The sequence below is a fragment of the Podarcis bocagei genome, assembly GCF_964188305.1.
Source record: "Podarcis bocagei genome assembly, chromosome: 4".
NCBI classification, from domain to species: domain Eukaryota; kingdom Metazoa; phylum Chordata; class Lepidosauria; order Squamata; family Lacertidae; genus Podarcis; species Podarcis bocagei.
The window spans coordinates 38,046,840-38,064,477 of NC_138128.1; the positions used below are offsets into that span (position 1 = coordinate 38,046,840).

Genomic DNA, 17,638 nt, shown 5'->3' on the forward strand with positions numbered 1-17,638 from the left:
TCAGCGCCGTTCTTTCCACGCCCGCTCGGCGGCCCCTGCCCACCTTTCGCGCCGCCGCCTGCGCCAGGAGCCGCCTGGCCAGCTCCGCCCCTTCCTCTCCCGGGCTGTGGCCACGCGCGGCGGTTCCGCTTGCTTCTCCTCTGGCCGCCCGGTGGGCCCTCCCCGCCATTGTCGGAGGCCGCGCCCTGCCCTGCAGATCTCTTGCTAGCGAGCCAACGGGGCGGCGGCGGCGGCGACGAGCTCGGCTAGTGCCTGAGGCGTGCGAAGCGGCCTGGAGGCTGCGGGAGTTCTTGGCCGGAGGTGGGCAGGAGCGGAGACCCAGGCGCGGAGCGGGGGGGGGGAGGCGAGTGTGTGTTGTGTGTGTGACGGAGCAAGCGAGTGTGCTTGGCGCTTCGCATGAGGAAGAGCGAGCGAGCGAGCTCCGCAGGCCCAGAGGCTGCGCTTCCCGGAGGCTCCCACCACAGCTCTGAGGAGGAAGTGCCCAAGGGGCGGTGGAGAAGCGGGGAGGAAAGGAAGAAAGGCAAAGGGGGTGGTTTTTTTTACTGCACTTTGCGGCGCGGCGAGCAGGTGGGCGCGGAGGCCGCGGAGGAGCTCCCCATTACCTGGCGGACAAAGGGCGCTCGCCCCAGAGGGAACATCTTCGGTAACGTTGAAAAGGCGCAGACCGGTTCGGGGCGACGCCTTCCTAGAGCTTTCGCGGTTTCAAACGGGCTTGGGAGGAGGATGTTTCTTAATCAGTAAGGGAGCTCCACCACTTCTCTCTCCACCCACCCAGAAGCAGGCAGACAAATTCCTCATGGCCTTTGGTGCTTCCTTCACAGGGGATCTTGAGTTCTTGGCCAGGCCGCTTGGGTGTCCCTGCTTCTGCAGTTGAGAGCAGCTCTTCCGTCTCCCACCGCACCCACCTCAAGCGCAGGTGAGGCACAGGGCTGCGGCTGCTGCCTCCAACTACTCACCTGCCCGCTCCTTCCAGCAGGTGTTGGGGTAAAGGTCGCGCAAGAGGGGGTGGGGGCGGTTCCTGCTTCTGCCTTCCCAACCCCTCTCTCCTCAAACCAAGTACAGAGAACCGTGACCAGTTTTACTGCCCAGGAAGAGCCTATGAAGAATCAGAGAGCTCAGTAGTACCTCCTGTCTCCTCGCTGATCTCTCTTAACTGTCTGGTTGAGAAAGCCTGGGCTACTGCCCTTGTCTGTTCGCTTTCCTGTCTGCTCTCTCCCCCTCTTGTCGCTCTCAGCAACACAGGCGTGCAAGTGGGCAATTCGCTGTTTGCACATTTGTCCAACCTCTGGCTCGGATTCTCTGTGATCTTTCTTTGGGTTGTGTAGTAGTAAGGATTGGCCCAGCAAGCTCAATCATTCCTACTACCCCATCCAGAGTGAGTGTGATATAGGACAAGCGAGCAGAACATGTGGTTGCAGCCTCATGGGGCCCAATCCTCCTTGTCGCTCTGCTGAAAGAAATATAGCTAACAGGGAAGTAGAGGCTTCTAGAGAAGAACATCACCTCTTGCTTAGTTCCCCTTGTTCTGTGGGTATTCTAGCATGGTAGGGAGTATTAAATGATGGGTTGTATTCTTTGTCATTGTACTGTTCAGAGGAAGAGTGCAGGTAAATGAGCAAGAAGATGAGGTGGCTGTGCTTTATATGAACAGCTGACTGCCAGTTTCTGTTCCTGCACTGTTCCTCTTGGAGTCACAGAGAGAAGTATCATGAAGAAGAAAGAGGATGCCTTAGCAGGTTGATATGTCAGGTGACCCCTCCATATTTCTCAGTATCATTCTCTCCACACCACACTGCCCATAGAGAGTGTGTTTGCATTCTGTTATCTCTGCCTGCTTTGTTGCCCTCTTGGTGGCATGATGAGTATTGGACTGAATGTGGGGACAACACAAAGCAATGTTGCTGAGGTTCTTCCCTATTCAAATATCTGCAATATCCCTATTTCTTAAAATAAGATCACTGCTCATAATTTTGCATTGCATTTGCTGAAATTTGTTGTGTTGCTTACAAAGCCTATCTCTAGAGAATGGGAGTGTCATATCAGCTCTTGCTCTCAGATTATCAAATGGAAAGGGTATTCTCTGGATTTTGAACACCCTAGCAGTGTGTGTTGGGCAGAACTGGCTCAACCGTTAGGCAGACTGATGTGGCTGCCTCAGGCAACAGAAGCACCCTAGCTGGCATCCCATGAGTATCCTGCTGCTGGTGCAGAAGCAGCACTGGTATCTGCAGATTTTGGTAAGAACTTGCTCAGAATTAGTGCCAGTGCTGGCACCACTTCTCTGCCAGCCGTAGAGGTGGCAGGGTGGGTGGAGAAACGGCAGCAGCAGCAGGTATAGCTTGAACAGGGCAAGGCGGCACTTCCTTTGTTACATATCTTTAGATGCCAGGCAAAAAAAAAATCCTTTTCTCCCAGTCCTTAGTCATTGGCTAAGTGTTTCTCAAATTTGTGTCTCCAGCTGTTGTTGTCCAGAAAGTGGTGGTGGGGGATGAGTGTTCAGACCCCTGGGCTCTCACTTGTGGGGTGACTCAGGGTTCTGTCCTCTCCCCCATGCTTTTTAATATGTATATGAAGCCGCTGGGAGAGATCATCAGGGGGTTTGGACTGGGTGTTCATCAGTATGCAGATGACACCCAGCTCTACCTCTCTTTTAAATCAGAACCAGTGAAGGCGGTGAAGGTCCTGTGTGAGTGCCTGGAGGCGGTTGGAGGATGGATGGCGGCTAACAGATTGAGGTTGAATCCTGACAAGACAGAAGTAGTGTTTTTGGGGGACGGAGCGGGTTGGTGTGGGGGATTCCCTGGTCTTGAATGGGGTAACGGTGCCCCTGAAGGACCAGGTGCGCAGCCTGGGAGTCATTTTGGACTCACAGCTGTCCATAGAGGCACAGGTTAACTCTGTGTCCAGGGCAGCTGTCTACCAGCTCCACCTGGTACGCAGGCTAAGACCCTACCTGCCAGCGAACTGTCTCGCCACAGTGGTGCATGCTCTAGTTATCTCACGCTTACAAATGCTTCGGGTAATGAGTGCCGCTAACCTGGAAGTAGATGCTCCTTGTTGCGAACTTTGCCCTGGGATGTGAGCGGAAGTTGTATGCCGGTGGTGCGGCAGCAGTGGGAGGCCCTGTTAGCGAAAGCGTGCCTCATGTTAAGAACGGTTTCGGCTTAAGAACAGACCTCTGGAACGGATTCAGTTTGTAACCGGAGGTACCACTGTACTAGTAAGCTTTCTCCATTGAGAAGACAAAGGGACAACCTAACTTACGTTGTCCATGTGCTGGTAACCTCTATGTTGGATTACTGCAATGCATTATACATGCTGCTGCCTTTGAAAGGTATTTGGAAACTGCAGCTGATACTGAATTTAGTGGCCAAATTGTTGCCTAGCACATATATGTCTTAACATATAGCACCAATTCTGGCATAACTCACTGACTGCCAGATAATTTCCTGGCTCAATTCAAAGTGCTAGTTTTGACCTGTAAAGCCATATGTGCTCACGACCCCACTACCTCAAGGACCGTATTTTCCCACATGAACTGGCCCAGAACCTGTGGTTATTGTCTGAAGCTCTTCTCCATGTGCTTCTTCCACATGAGCTCTGGATCAGGGGTCAGCAACCTGCGGCCCGTGGGGGACATTTAAATGGCCCACGAGCTGCCCCCGAACCAAGCCGCTTACACAGTGAATCCCCGCCCGCTGCAGTGCGGAGCGGGGACTTGCTTCTGCGGCGCTGGAAATCGCATCTGTGCAGACGCGATCTGGCCCATGGAGCGATTTCCGCAGGAGTGAACCAGCCCAGGGGAGGTTAACCTTGCTGATCCCTGCTCTAGATGGTTGCAACAGAAGAGCGACCCTTTTCAGTGGTGGCTCCCTGCTTCTGAAATGCTTTTCCCAAAGAGAAACACCTGGTGACATCTTTATCTGTTTTTAGGTGCTAAACAAAGTTTTCCTTTTTAAAAATCTGGGCTTTTCTTCCTTAATTTGAAGTGTCTCAGATATTTGTGGCCTCTTTTAGTGGGGTAGGATCTGTAAGACTTTTCTTATTTGTATAGATGTGTTTATAGGCTTTTATTGGTTGTGTTTGTTATTATCGGTTTATAATTTGGTTTATACCGTTTCTGTAAGTTGTTTTGGGTCACTTTTGTTAGGAACGTAACTAATAATAATAATAATAATAATTTTCCTGTCAACACTTGCCTACCATTGGACTTTTGGCCATTTTACTTGATACATTTTATTGTAATGTTTCCTAAGCACAAAAGGGGTTTGCATAAGGTTTTTGCATTTGTGATTATATTTATATATATATATATATATATATATATATATATATATATATATATATATATATATAAAACTCAGATTCAGTTAAATTCAACAGCCTACTAGTACAGCCTGCATACTTTGGCCATATTCATCCTGGCTGCTGAAAGCCATGGAAATAAATGAGCATTGGGATCCCTCCAGAATTCCCTCGAGAGAGACAGTTCATGACCTCTCTCAGGAAATTATTCAAGAGTTTTGAGGTAACTGTAGAGGAAACCTTGTTTCTAGCTGCTTCTGATCTTGCTTTCTGTAATATGCAGATGTGTAGGGCTCCATACAGGGTTAGAGAGTTTCTAAAGTCTAAACATATATCACCAATTCTTGCATGACTCACTGACTGCCAGATAATTTCCAGGCTCAATTCAAAGTGCTAGTTTTGACCTATAAAGCCATATGTGCTCATGACCCCACTACCTCAAGGACTGTATTTTCCCACATGAACTGGCCCAGAACCTGTGGTTATTGTCTGAAGCTCTTCTCCATGTGCTTCTTCCACGTGAGCTCTAGATCAGGGGTCGGCAACCCGTGACCCATAGATCAAAATTGTGTTTGAAAAAAAATCATTCCAGTAGCACCTTAGAGACCAACTAAGTTTGTTATTGGTATGAGCTTTCATGTGCATGCACACTTCTTCAGATACCATGCACATGAAAGCTCACACCAGTAACAAACTTAGTTGGTCTTTAAGGTGCTACTGGAAGGATTTTTTTTTATTTTGTTTCACCTATGGCAGACCAACATGGCTACCTATCTGTAACCAAAATTGTGTTGTGATTCAAAGATGAGCACTGGCACCTTGGATTGGGCCCAGAAATTCACAGGCAGCTGTGCTGTTGCTAAAACAGTTAATTGTACATGTTCATCCGTCCTTACACATTAGGAGGTGAACTGTGGCATTCTGAGCCAGCTATACCCTTTGAGTCTTTGACTCGATTGGCTTCTTGCCAATCTTTGAATCTACAAAAGCATAGATCAGTAGGACTTGACCTCACAGCTTTGGAAAAGAATGGAGCCGGTTCAACAAGTGTGGCTGAAGAAAGTCACTCCTGGCCATTGCCAGTACATGCTTATAGGGACAAAAGCACCCCCAGGCTCTTAAGCTGTTTCAATGGGGTGAATACAACTACCTCTAAAATAGGTATAACAACTCCCTTGTGCATTGCAATTACTCTGTAGCATCATTTTTACCTTGTCTAGATTCAGTTTCAGTTTGATTGTTTCACTTACTCACAACTGCTAGACACTAACTAGCTCAGGACTTAAGAAGCCTCTTCCTAGACACATAACTACCGGTAGTTAAATATGTCTTTGGCATACTGATGGCATCTAACTCAAAAGCTCCAGATGGTTTCTTTCTGCAGCTTCATAGAGATGTTGAGCATTATCTGGGGCTAATACTGAGCCTTGTGGAACTCTGCAGGTCAGTTCTCATCTTTCTGATATGGTCCAACTTTTCTGAGATGTCCAGCAGAAGTAGTAGAGAGAGATTATCCCTGATTACTCATGCTTTCTCAGTCCCATTACAGAGGAGTCGGTGGCATGCTGTAAGGTGCATCATCACTGGTGGTGGGAGAGCACTGATTAGTCTGTCTTATTGCCATGCTCTAGAATACACCTCAGTGACTGTGCATTGTGATGAGAGACCTATAGCCATAGTTAAGTGTTCTTCCAGCAAAACTTGTCCACCATCACTTATTTTCTCTGGGTACCTCAGAATTTCCTATTACACAGCTTGAAAATCTTTATGGATAATATATATTTTTAAAGAAGATCATTAGATACACCATCATCCAGTTTGTTTCCCGTTATCAGTGTTTTAGTCTTCTTCCTTGGCCTTTTTCTTGCTTGCAGTGTATTGAATATTTATTACATTTATAAATAACAGTTGTCAAGGCATTTGATGTTTTAATAATTCCACATTTTTGTCAATTTTAGTACTATCTATTTTGTATTAATGTGTTTACTCTATTTTATGTCACCTTTATTTTATTTGCTTGTTTGCTTTTTAATGGTGATGTGATCTTAAAAGAGGTACTAGTATTTACTTGCTATTTTATGTAAGAAAATAATACCCCTGATAAAATAAGTACATATCCGACTGCTCTTCCTTTTAAGGAACTCAGAACAAGGCATTCACAGAGTTGGCTGTGTTTCATGCACTTGTCAGGCCTAGATCTAAATTCTGGAGATGGAATTGGTTTATGAATAGAGCAAAATACTGTCGCCTAAGACCCATTTTTGTGTTGAAAGCTTTAATGATTAGGTGTCTGATTTATGTAGGAACAGAAGGTGAATCACATTTTTCTTTTTGCAGGCAAAATGTGCTGTGCTGCTCTTAAGTTTTGAGTGAAGTGAGGGGATAGTAAAATAAAGGACTCTTTTATATCCCTGCTGTAAAATGCTCTTGTGAATATTATTAGACCATGCCGTAGTCATAGGGAAAGAGGCTACTTCCTTTAGTAAGCAGGATGGAGAACTCCAAGAGATCATCACATTGCTTCACTTAACATAATGTTTCATATGGGTTAAAGTGGGTAAGCTCTCCTGCACAGAAAGCGAGATATCCAATGTGTGCCAGTGCAAGCAAGATCTCCTTCCCTCTGCCTATGCCCCCCCATCTATTCCAGAGAGCCCTCAACTCTCTAGGGCAGATTTGGTGGCATGAAGAGGTAGAGGGAAGGAAGGAAAAACAAAATCCACTTTGTGCAATCACAAGTCTGTTGTGCAAACAGACTGCCACAGTTAGATAATTGCCCAAAATGTGTGAATAGAACAGGTAGATGGCATACTCTCCTGTATAACCTTTACAGGATTACCTACTTTTGCTTGCTTGTAATCATTTCCATACTGAATTTGTTTTTAAATCTTCTGTGGTCTATGGCACCATACCTGCTTATTTTATAATTGCCTTGTTGATGCTGTGAAAAAGATTGGTTGGTTATCATGCATTGATTCTTTATGACACTGGTTTCTAATTTTTGAGACTGGATTGTCTGCTGAAGACCCACATCTTCCCTCCCACCCCCTGAATTATTGTGATAATAGTTTATTTTGTTGTACTGGTTAAGTATGTTGTTGAACAAGATATGCACCAGTGTCTAATTGCCTTAATTTCTTGCTAGTAAATTAGGGATGGAAGTAACTCGAGTTCTTAGGAAGTTTAATTGCATGTCTGTAATTTGTGATTGGGAGACATGATGAAGTAAATTGGTAAAATAATTTTAAAATAATTAATCTGAACTGCCCCTATATCTCAGTGAGATTAGGTGACTATTGGTGTGGCATTGCCATGTAATGTTGATGTTACTATATTTATTATTTAATCAGAAACAATGCTGGATTGTTTCCAGGCAACTTACAATCAAGTTTAAAACAAAGGTTTTATTTTTAACCATTTTCTATCAACATTTAAAAACAAATTACTACATAATTATCAAGTGACATTAACATACAGCCTTGACACAGCTGGATCATAGTCCATGAAATAACTGGGAGATTCTTATTTTAAGTGATTGTTTCCTAGTAATGGGTATTTGACTTATCAAAAGGTATTTGGTTAACTGACTGGTCAAATAATACAGTATTTGTTTATGATATTTATACATTTATATCCTACCTTTCCTCCAAGGAACTCAAGGTGGCATACATGATTTTCTCCCTCTTCATTTTATCCTCACAACAGTGCCGTGAGGTAGATTAGCCTGAGAGACAGTGACATGCTCAAAGTCAGCCAGAGAGCTTCAGAGTTGAGTTTGGATTTGAACCCTGGTCTCCCCGGGCCTAGTCCAACATTCTAACCATTGCACCACACTGACTCTCATTCTTAGTTTTATTACATTTTAAATGGGTCCTTTCCTCGCGCAATTCCAGGTGCTCAATGTAGTATACATTTCTCTCTCCTTGCCCTTCACCCATTTGATCTTTGCATCAATTCTGAGGTAGGTTGTACTGAGCGTATGTGACCGGCTTCATTTCACCTAGTAAGCCTCATAGCTGAGGAAGGAATTCAACCTGGGTACCTTTGGTCCTAGTCTGACTATCTACTGCCTAGGCAGGGACCTCTGCAACTGATGCATGCTTGTGTTCCATTTTAGAGATGCCTACAGTTATAGCAGGTAGCTAGAGGGAGATGCTCTGCTGCATTACTGGGTTTTCCCCACTGCTGCAGGGCTGGGGCTAAAGCTGTCTTCACTCCTTCCCTCGTTAACAAATGACAGCATACTTATTCTTTTTAAAGAATAATAAGCTGCCCTCTACTTTGTGACAGTCTTGGAATATTTGACAGTACTTGGCCACAATCAGATAGCAGGTGATCAGTTGACAATATTTGACCAATCAGTTGACTGACATGGCAACCTATTATGTGAAATTAAATAGGGCACAATAGTTTAATCATCAGTAGCTGATTTAGTCACAAGTGCTACTTCAAGAATGACTGCTACTGTATGCTTCAGAGGAAGCCACAGGCAAGAAGAAACCTGAAACCAGGAAAATTATTTCACAACCGCCTGCAATAGACACACTCCTGAAATAGCTACTATTAAGCAGGAAGCATAGACAATTTCTTCCCTTACATCCACTTGTGCTTTTTAACATTAACTCTTTTGCTTCTGTATTAACATCTCTGTGCTTTATTTTTATTTAAACATACTGTAAAAATCTATGTTAATACCATTCTGCTTTGGAAGTAGCTGGGTGTGGGTGTGTTTTAAAGAAGCATCAGCCTTATACCATCCAGCTACTGCTAAAGTGCCCCCCCCCAGCATTCCCCCACTTTTCTCTCTTTTACAAAGTTCTGTTGCTTCATCACAGCCAGTCCTACCATTAGACAGCGTGAAGAAGCCTTCTTCAGTGACAGTTGCTGGGGTGGGTGGTTAGTATCAGTGCAGTGCAGGAGAACAGAGCTGTGGGTGTCACCTGGCGTGCTCTGCACCCACTAAGCTAGCCTGCTGCTCTCATTGTGGTGGAGAATGCTGGCCTGTAACCAGTGCTGAAGTAAGATTCAGCTACCAGTCCAGTGGACCCTCTGGATATGGATTTAATTCGTTCCGGGGGTCCATGTGCACCCCAAAAAATCTGTAACCAGAGGCGCCGCTTCTGCGCATGTGCATGGTGTGATAGAGCACTTCTGCGCATGCATGAGAGGCGAAACCTGGAAAAATACTTCCGGGTTTGCCGTTTTCGCAACCCGAAGATTACGTATCCAGAGAGGTACGTAACCTGAGGGTCCACTGTATATGGGATGTGGGGGAGGGATAGGATCCATATTGTCCTTCACCTCAGGCAGCAAAATTTATTGGACCGGCCCTAGGTTTCACTCCGGTAACATCATTCTGAAGCACTTCTGAATGTTGGCATGATGTTTGTGTCATTTTACCTGCTGATTAGTAGCATATACAGTCGTACCTCGGGTTAAGTACTTAATTCGTTCCGGAGGTCCGTTCTTAACCTGAAACTGTTCTTAACCTGAAGCACCACTTTAGCTAATGGGGCCCCCCGCTGCCGCTGCACTGCTGGAACATGATTTCTGTTCTCATCCTGAAGCAAAGTTCTTAACCCGCGGTAATATTTCTGGGTTAGTGGAGTCTGTAACCTGAAGTGCATGTAACCTGAAGTGTATGTAACCCTAGGTACCACTGTATTGCAGGATGCAGTAGCAGTAGCAGTAGCAGAAATGGCATTCAAAGCTACTTTGATAATATATTTGTATCCTGCTCCATTTCAGGGGCCTTGGACAAGTACTGTAGAAGTAATTTTTCCCTTGCTACTGATGACTGAGAGCTTTGTCTAAGTATTTCCATAAAAATATTATGGCCTTTTGGTAGCTGTAGCGTGGGGGAGAAGTCACCTCTCTTTTTCATTGCCATCTTGGGTTGCTTCTTACTGTGTAATAATAATGTTTCCCTTTCTAGTTGTATATCAAAACATCAGTTTTATGTTACTGTATACAGGTTAAGTACTAATTATCTAGTGTCTGGAGCCATTGTAACTAGCTCATATTTATCTTAAGCCTTCTAAATATAGTGCCTTTCAGACATGAGCAACAAAATATCTGCAGTTAAATCTCTAGAGTTAAGCAGTAATTTTATAAAGATGAAAGACTTAGAAGGGCATAAAATAAGCATAGATCATAAGTTAAATAATCTCCAGATGATTCATTTACTACTTGGAAACATTGGTAGAATTCTGTTAAGGCACTTGATTGCAATATGATTTTGGAGGTGTGCTTAAAATTCCTTTTTATCTATTACTTAAAATACTGAAGAGGTTTAAGTTACAATTGCTTGAATAATAGTGGATGGTGTATTTTGCAAGATGACTGGTTTCTGTTGGCTTTGCATACTTGCACCAACTTCATGTGTTTAATAACAGCAACAACAAAGGGCTGTATTCAAACAACAAAGGACTGACTCAATGGACTTTGGTCCACAGAACAGAGCTTTTTCTTCTTCTCTAGGGTTGAGGACCCTCCAGAACAGATTTGGGGGGCATACAGGGGAAAGGGAGGAAATGGAAGTCTCATTGTGCCAGTGGATACAACCCAAAATAGGCCAAAGAAAGAGTTGCTATGATAAATCTTGTCATAGAAGCTTGGACATTACGTTGAGTCAACAGTAAAGATAATTGTGTTAAAATTGACTCCTGCCGGAATCATGGGAACTATTCTGCAGGCTGGAAATAGTGCTCTGTGTGTAATATGCTAACACCTTTTATATTCCATCTTGAGGCAGCTAAGTTGGGACGTTTTGGGATACGAAATGGAAGTGCTGTTCTATCTACTGTAATTTGTTCTGGCTTCTGTTGAACAGTTGTGGTGGTCTTAAAGAGAACATATAGGGGATGCTCCCCCCCCCCAAGCTGGTCTTGCTTTATCCACTATGTAAAGCAAAAGAAACATACAGGCAACTCCCCGTTTGCTCAGGGGGTGCGTTCCGGCTCATAGTGTATGTCAGCAGAGTGTGCATTAGCCTGGCCCATTCCACCCCCTTACATGGCTGAAAATGGCATGTATGTCAGTGGTTGCACATGCCTTGAACACACGCAAAAGGGGGGGGTTGCCTGTGCTCTACATTCAATGGGGGTTGCATGGAGGGATCTTCTTGGGTGAGGATGGGACTTTGTGCCTTGAAAATTGACAGAGACACTTTCTTGTGATTATTTGAATTGCTTGTAATTTTCCTGAAATGTATACTAATGAAAATATGCTACTTCATATATTACACACAAGTAAACCATTACTTGCTATTGATTGAAGCTCCCTATTGTGTGTGTTGTCTTATTACTGCTTCTTGATGTATCTGCTACATGATATGTGTGTATTTGCAGTCACATTTCTGTCACATTCACATTTTACATTTTTTGATCTTTTACATGTACTTGTAACACTATCATTGACAGAATACCTTCAATGCATCTAGAAGAAACCAGACGTATGTTTCCTGAAGTAACATGTCTCTAAATTGCCTAGAGATAGTTAAGATTTTTTTGCTGCAAAACCTCTTAGCACCTTATGAACTAACAAGCTTATTGTATCACAAAACTTTATGATATATTGTTTGCAGGGGTATGTATATACAGTGGTACCTCGGGTTACAGACGCTTTGAGTAACAGATGCTTTGGGTTACAAACTCCACTAACCAGGAAGTGGTTGCTCCAAGTTAAGAACTTTGCCCCAGGATAAGAACGGAAATCACGCGGCAGTGGTGCAATGGCAGCAGGAGGCCTCATTAGCAAAAGCGCGCCTCAGGTTAAGAACTGACCTCTGGAACAAATTAAGTTCTTAACCTGAGGTACCACTGTATATGTACATATGGGTCATGGAGAAAAAAATGAAAATAGCACGTGACAGTACCTGCCAATAATGCTTATTACTATCAATACATGAGAAAACAATTCATTGTCTACAGAAAAGAGTAAGAGGACGCAAATCTGACAGATCATTAGTTTATGATTCTATCATGGCAGTTATCAGTGGGAGAACATTTTGCTCCCTGGATGCTCTATTGCTGACCTAAACATTGCTGTTCTTCAACAGGGAGTATGAGTCACAATACCTGATTGGGACTGTGTGTTTATTACATGAACCCCCCCCCCCCCCATTTCTAGACTGTTGAAATATGTGATTTGGTATTTGTTTACCTTTTGGCGGAAAATATATATATTTCTATATATATATATATATATATTTGCTGGGAGTCCTCTGTTGGAGTGTTACAGTCTCTGACAAACCTATGTATGTCTATTCAATAGTACAAGTCATTGATATCCATGAATTTACATCCCAGCCTCTTGCAGCCTCTCCAACACAATGGTGGGGAGTTATTTGTTGTTCTTGACCCATCTTTTTTTGAGAATGTTTGTACTTGTTTTAGCCTGTGTGGTGCATGCCAAATAATACACAGTCAACCAGATATTCTGTTGTGACTGTCTAACTGAAACTGCCTTGGTCGCACTGGTCGATAATCTCCTGCGGCCTAGGGACAAAGGTGGGAGCTGTTTCCTAGTTCTGCTGGATCTCTCAGTGACTTTTGACACCATCAACCATAACATCCTTCTGGACCATCTGGAGGGGCTGGGAGCACTGTTATACAGTGGTTCCGCTCCTTCCTCCTGGGCCGTGTTCAGAAAGTGGTGGTGGGGGATGAGTGTTCAGACCCCTGGGCACTCACTTGTGGGGTGGTTCAGGGTTCTGTCCTCTCCCCCATGCTTTTCAACATCTACATGCAGCCACTGGGAGAGATCACCGGGAGTTTGGGCTGAGTGTTCATCAGTATGCGGGTGATACCCAGCTCTGCGTCTCTTTCAAATCAGAACCAGTGAAGGCAGTGAAGGTCCTGTGTGAATGCCTGGAGGCGGATGGAGAATGGATGGTGGCTAACAGATTGAGGTTGAATCCTGACAAGACAGAAGTACTGTTTTGGGGGGACAGGAGGCGGGCAGGTATGGAGGACTCCCTGGTCCTGAATGGGGTAACTGTGCCCCTGAAGGACCAGGTGCACAGCCTGGGAGTCATTTTGGACTCACAGCTGTCCATGGAGGCACAGGTCAATTCTGTGTCCAGGTCAGCTGTTTATCAGCTCCATCTGGTATGCTGGCTGAGACCCTACCTGCTCGCAGACTGTCTCGCCAGAGTGGTGCATGCTCTAGTCATCTCTCGCTTGGATTACTGCAATGCACTCTGTGTGAGGCTACCTTTGAAGGTGACCCAGAAACTACAACTAATCCAGAATGCGGCAGCTAGACTGGTGACTGGGAGCGGCTGCCGCAACCACATAACACCGGTATTGAAAGACCTACATTGGCTCCCAGTATGTTTCCGAGCACAATTCAAAGTTGGTGCTGACTTTAAAGCCCTAAATTGCCTCGGTCATGTATTCCTGAAGGAGCGTCTCCACCCCCATCGTTCTGCCTGGACACTGAGGTCCATTGCCGAGGGTCTTCTGGCGGTTCCCTCACTGTGAGAAGCCAAGTTACAGGGAACCAGGCAGAGGGCCTTCCTGGTAGTGGCACCCACCCTGTGGAACGCCCTCCCACCAGATGTCAAAGAGAAAAACAACTACCAGATTTTTAGAAGACATCTGAAGGCATCCCTTTTTAGGGAAACTTTTAATGTTTAGTAGACTATTGTATTTTAATATTCTGTTGGAAGCCACCTAGAGTGACTGGGGAAACCCAGCCATATGGACGGGGTATTAAATAAATAAATATAATAATAATAATAATAATAATAATAATAATAATAATAATAATAATAATAATTATTATTATTATTATTATTATTATTATTATTTAATTAGTTGTTGTAATTAGTGTCTGTATGCCTAATCAGTGCTGCCATGCTTTGTGCAAAAATTCAGCTCTGTTTTGCTTTTGAAATGGCTTGCAGTAATTCACTTCCTGTTTTTAACATGACTATAAAGTACAAAAGAGGATTTCCTCTTACACCATGAACAAGCTTAGTAAAGGGCATCTTGAGTAGTGCATTCATAAAGCAAAGGTTCCAATTTGTCAAAAGTCAAGACATATGCTGTAAGGCTCCTGTTTTAATAAAAGGAGACTGGTAGACCACACACCTTCATATCTCAAACCTAGCAGCTGAAAGGGAAACACTTTGTCAGTTTGGCTTGTTTCATGCAGGGCTTTTTTAAGGCTTTAAATTTTTTTTTTATAAAAGCATAGTACTCTTAAAGAAACCAGAGTGTAGACAACCAGGAAGCAGAAGTTGCTATTTCTCCCAGTGCACCATTAGACAGTGAAAGTGGAGCATGGAGAGAGATTACTTAACTGTCCTTGCTGAAAAGTAAGGAGTTAGCTCTCCATACAGCTTCAAGTGAAAGAAGTAAATAATGCACTCTTAATGTAGCAGCTGCACAAACCTCCTTAGGGGAGATCTGCTTGCACTTTAAAAGTTCATTAATTTAAGAAACATAATTCTTTTTAATACTGGACCACATTAAGTGTTCTTGTGCCCATATTTAAGTAGCCAAAACACATGCATGAGAGAGGGAATCAGTAGATTCAGCATCACCCCAAGGTTTTCACGTTCTCAAAAGCTGTAGTGGGAGTATAAAAGGTGGTGGGTGGTGGGACTCAAAACAGTCACATAAGAACTTAATGCCATGAAATCTTGTGAGACTGAGGGGGGCTGAAATGGTAACTGGATAGAAGGGGAAATTGAATAGAGTAGTGGCATGGAAAGGAGAAGACACACAGATAGGGAAAAAAGTGGAAAGTGCCATCTCATTGTAGATCACTCACTTTCTGGTTGAGACAGAGAGGCTATTGTAAAATATCCCCAGAGACATAGCCCATAGAGTTCAGTGGAGAAACTGAAAGACACGTGTAGCTGGAATTGGTCACATGTGCGCTCACCTCTATAGGAACCTCTAAAATGGAGGAGAAGGGGGTAAGCTGGCCTATGAGAACTGGGCAAACTCTGCAGTTCTCATAGGCCATTATACTTCAGCATTTAATGCTTTTGGTTCAGGTTTTCCTGTCATTTTCCTTGCTCTGTGCATAGTTATTGAAGAGGGAAGAACCCATTTGAGTTAGGGTTACTTTGCTGTTTTGACTGCAAAGGTGCCCTTCTCCATTGTCTCTTGAAACTGACGGATGCCAACAACTTTATTAAGAATTTTGGTACTGTATTTTTCGCACCAGAGGACACACCGGGCAATAGGACACACTTTGTTTTAGAGGGGGGAGAACAAGAAAAAAAAAAAAAAATTATCCGCCTCTCTGCCCAGCGCCCCTTCAGTGAAGCAGCAGGAGGCGCTGCACAGAGAGGGGGAGAACTTTCCCCCTCTTGTTTTCCCGCTCTAAAACAAGGTGCGTTTAAGGTGCGTTCAGGCGGCTACCTTGGAAGCCTGGAGAGCGAGAGGGGTGTGCACTGACCCCTCTCGCTCTCCAGGCTTCAGGTTCCTTTCGACCTGCTCTTTGGGGCTGGCGGGGGGAAGCCCACCACCAGCCCCAAAGAGCAGGTCAGGGAGCAGCGGAAAGGCGCAGCGGAGAGGCTCCTGCCATAGCCGCGTGTCACCTCTCCAGCCGGGAGAGGGTCGCGGGGCTATGGCTTCTTTAGCCCCGCGCGCGCTCTCCCGGCTGCAGAGGTGACGCGCGGCTATAGAAGCTCCTGCCATAGCCATGCGTCACCTCTCCAGCCGGGAGAGGGTCGCGGGGCTATGGCTTCTTCGCTCCATAGGACGCACACACATTTCCCCTTCATTTTTGAAGGGGAAAAAGTGTGTCCTATAGAGCGAAAAATACGGTACTTCATGAAAACTGGTTTTCTCTATGTTCTTTCAAAAAGGGGGGGGGGAGTAGGTACCCTTTACAAACAGAATTTAGTTGGAACCCTGGAATATATCTGGGATATGGTTAATTTTGTTGAGTTCTCTGAACTTGTTTTTGGAGCAGAGATGCACATAGAATAACTCTCTAACTTGGATTCACATGTACCTTCACTGTGTTCCTAGTGAGAGCATCCCTGTTCTGTATTTTTATGGAACTTGGGACCATTCTGTTTCTATCTGAAATAAGAGCTTGCCTATGAATAATCACTTAAGCAGTGACTAATAGATACTTGAGCAATGACTAATAGAGAAGTTGAAAACTAGAGTTCCTGAAATAGCCTGCCAGTTTTCTTGCATAAGGTAAACGGCAATACAGAACAGCTACTTGCTGCTGTCCTTTAGGTGGGCGGTTAGGGGAGTTTTGTTCCACCAGACCCTTAATGTTTGTTGACTTGATCTAATTGCAGTTTTGTTTATTTGAACAATTATGGCCTGAATGTTCCTCTTGAGGTGTATTACAGTAATGCCAAAGGGGATGTTAAATAAATGTTTTTATACATTTATACAATAATATTGAATAGGAGGAGCAATCCTCTTTTTGTTGTTGTGTACCCCGCACCCCCGAATCATAGTTCAGATTCTCCTTTGACTCTGTGTAGTTGGATATTTCCCCTTTATGTGTATGTTTTTAAAGGAATGTGGTGAAAAGAATGCCTGTATATTTTATACTTGACAAGGCCCAAATCTTTATTGATCTCAGGTATGTGTATTGGAAGTGCTGGAAGCTAAATGAGAATCTGCCTTAAATGTAAACTTGGCTTCCGTGTAAGTTACCGTATCAGGGGTCAGCAACCTTTTTCAGCTGTGGGTTGGTCCACTGTCCCTTAGACCATGTGGTGGGCCAGACTATATTTTGGGGTGGGGGTGGGGAATGAACGAATTCCTATGCCCCACAAATAACCCAGAGATGCATTTTAAATAAAAGGACACATTCTACTTATGTAAAAACACGCTGATTCCTGAACCGTCTGCAGGCCAGATTGAGAAGGTGATTGGGCCGCATCCAGCCCATGGGCCTTAGGTTGCCTACCCCTGCTCTACACAGTTTGTCCATCTAATTTCCCAGGAGTGAACATTGCTTTAATTAATCCTGGATGATTCTTTTTAGCCTCTGGTTATGTCACTACAAATTTGCACATGCTTTGCTGAGTCAATATCTCAAGTTTAACAAGACTGTCTGATAACTTTGTTCAAAGCAGGCCAAGTTTCTGCCTTGTCTAGGTTCATTGTAAATGGGTTCTCAAAAAATGAAGTTGGAATGGAAGTATAATTCTAGGTTGACATGGTTGGTTTTAGAGGGTTCCATGGGCTCAAACACTCCCTTTCCTTCTCTACAAATTACCACTCGCTTTTCTGATGAATGTTAACTATCATTTGCTATTTCACTGCAGGCACAAAGCCGAGTCAGAAATACAGTGCCATATTGGGTATGAAGTATGTGAGAGACTCTCTTTCTGTTA

General features: G+C 44.2%; 1 protein-coding gene across 3 annotated transcripts in view; it reads left to right on the forward strand.

The window, feature by feature from the left end:
• Positions 1-84: 84 nt before the first annotated feature.
• Positions 85-17,638, forward strand: part of PAK2 (p21 (RAC1) activated kinase 2) — a 49,390-nt gene continuing 31,836 nt past the window's right edge. The window contains exon 1 of one of the 3 annotated variants that reach the window (XM_081192664.1): positions 85-300. The gene's annotated coding sequence lies outside the window, so the exon portion shown is untranslated. Of the gene's footprint in view, positions 301-540; positions 644-779; positions 917-17,638 lie in introns of those variants that run through there. The other 2 variants (XM_081192666.1, XM_081192665.1) reach the window with 2 other exon arrangements.